The sequence below is a fragment of the Hydractinia symbiolongicarpus genome, chromosome 1 (assembly GCF_029227915.1).
Source record: "Hydractinia symbiolongicarpus strain clone_291-10 chromosome 1, HSymV2.1, whole genome shotgun sequence".
Lineage (NCBI taxonomy): Eukaryota > Metazoa > Cnidaria > Hydrozoa > Anthoathecata > Hydractiniidae > Hydractinia > Hydractinia symbiolongicarpus.
In genome coordinates, this window is record NC_079875.1 from 39,289,529 (window position 1) to 39,292,028 (window position 2,500).

Sequence of the window (2,500 nt, forward strand, 5' to 3'; positions counted from 1 at the left end):
AACACATAAACGGCTTGAGAAATTGAAGAAGTGAGAGGGTACGCCACACCACCAAAATTTTTTTTTTAAAAAAAAGACCCACAACCGTATCCAAAGCAGTAGCATTACCCCTAGGCCCCAGCCTAGGCTTTACCTTAACCCTGAACATAGCCCTAGTCCGTAATTCTTGCTGTAATCCATACACTTGTAATCTATACATACAGTTGTAATCGATACAGTTGTAATCCATACACCTTTAATCCATACACTTTTAATCCATACATCTGTGTCTCCAAATATTAAACCGAGGTGATAAAGATGAATGGTACAGCACGCACGCATCACCTTTTTTAAAAAAAAAGTTCAGGTAAGCACAAGATAACTGGTACTCCACGGTACAAAGCAGTTGGTTAAAAAAAGGACTTGTCACAAAGTGACAAATCTGTCGAACAGAGGCTTAATCTCAGAAGATCGTAGCACAAAGGCTACTCTACTTTTTACAATACCACGTTCTTGTTTAAGTCGTCTGCATAGGATTTATCTCTGGAAATTTTAGATTTTGATAGTTGCAGCACCTCGACGGTTTTCTCTCCGACTCAGTGCATTGGGACTTAGGAACGACAGAAGCCGTTCTATTCTTGTTCGCCTAAGATTATCCAGAGGTAATTATCATTGCTTTCTAGCACGGATTCTGACTTAGAGGCGTTCAGTCATAATCCAACAGATGGTAGCTTCGCACCATTGCTTTTTCAAGCAAGTGCAAATGCCAATTGTCTGAATCTGCGGTTCCTCTCGTACTGAGCAGAATTACTATTGCAACAACACTTCATCAGTAGGGTAAAACTAACCTGTCTCACGACGGTCTAAACCCAGCTCACGTTCCCTATTAGTGGGTGAACAATCCAACACTTGGTGAATTCTGCTTCACAATGATAGGAAGAGCCGACATCGAAGGATCAAAAAGCAACGTCGCTATGAACGCTTGGCTGCCACAAGCCAGTTATTACTTAAGACTTCACCGTTTCACACATACGTATCTGATAATACTCTCTTATTAAACATAATGTCATCATTTTACTTATATAATAGTAATAACTTTTGTGAAACATTTAAAAGTAGATGCAGATATTTGTCAGTGGATAGGCCATTTAGTAAGAAGAAAAATTGCCTGTAGAACCTTGGTGCTGGAAAGCCTCGTTCTCATGTTATTAACAGTTTAATGTTTTTGACAATAGAAACCGTCCAGTGTGTTTTGTATAGGACGGTTCTTACATGCATTTTTTGACAATTTTTTCTCAGTAACTACAACGTTTTAACGAAATCATAAAAAGCAAACTTATAAACAAAGGCATTTTAAGAAAAATGGCGGAATATTTTTGTGTGACTTTGGCTAGAACCAGACTTATGACGTCACAAAGTGCACGGTCAAACCTTCATAAATTCTAAAATTTCAAAAAATTTTAACTGCTGACGTCAGCATTTTTATAAAAAACGGACAAGAATTTCATGGTAGCAAATTTGGAGATCTATTACCATGCAAAATTTGGAGGTCAAAGGTCAACCGGAAGTACCTGTTTTGGGGCCTTACTTTTTTTGGTCTTTTTAAAAACAGGTAAATCGCTATAGCTTCTGAAATATTGAAGGTATTTCTTAAATCTTTGGCAGATATGTAAAACACTTCAGGCTAAAACCGGGTAGGAGCACAAATTCCCGATTTGTGGCTCTGCGGGGGGTCCAGAAGCCCTAAAATGTCAAACATTCAAGGCCAAATAAAATGCTGACGTCAGCGTTTTTTTGAAAAAAAATTCGTGTGAACCTTTGTCATGTCAAGATGGTTCATTGTGCCAAATATAAAGCCAATCCGACATGTCGTTCGGGATTTCCGATTTTTCCGATTTTTCCCTAATTTGGTGAAAACGCACGTATTGGCATGTTTAACATGCAATATTGGCCTTGCACAATTATTATTGAACGCAATATTTTACACAAATACTCACCACGTTAACCTCTCAACGCCTGGAGAAAATAATTGCCATTTGACTTTACGTTGCAGAATCATAGCGTTTCCAATTTCTCACAATTGCTGTTTTAACAAGGAAAAAGATGCGTTTTAGCATTTTTCGCGACCCATAACATCGTTTTATGATGTTGTTATCTCGTGGTACTTCATATTCACAGTTTTACATATGTATTCTTCAGGTCTACAAAAAATCTAAAACGTGTTAAAAAAACTAGAACTCAAACGAGGCTGTTCTTGTATCAAAATAAGCCGTTGAATTTCAATTTTCTGCTATTTCACGGAAATTTGACGTGCTGAAGTATTTCTTTTCAACGACATATTTTTGATGTTACAGTTCTTCTTTATTAAAACCGTTCTGTCACTAGGTACACGAAGAATAGATAAAACGAATTAAAAAAACAAGAACTCAAACGAGGCTGTTCTTGTATCAAAATAAGCCGTTGGATTTCAATTTTCTGCTATTTCACGGAAATTTGACGTGCTGAAGTATTTCTTTTCAAC

General features: G+C 37.2%; 1 pseudogene; it reads right to left on the minus strand.

The window, feature by feature from the left end:
- Positions 1-415: 415 nt before the first annotated feature.
- Positions 416-2,500, minus strand: part of LOC130620201 (large subunit ribosomal RNA) — a 7,098-nt pseudogene continuing 5,013 nt past the window's right edge.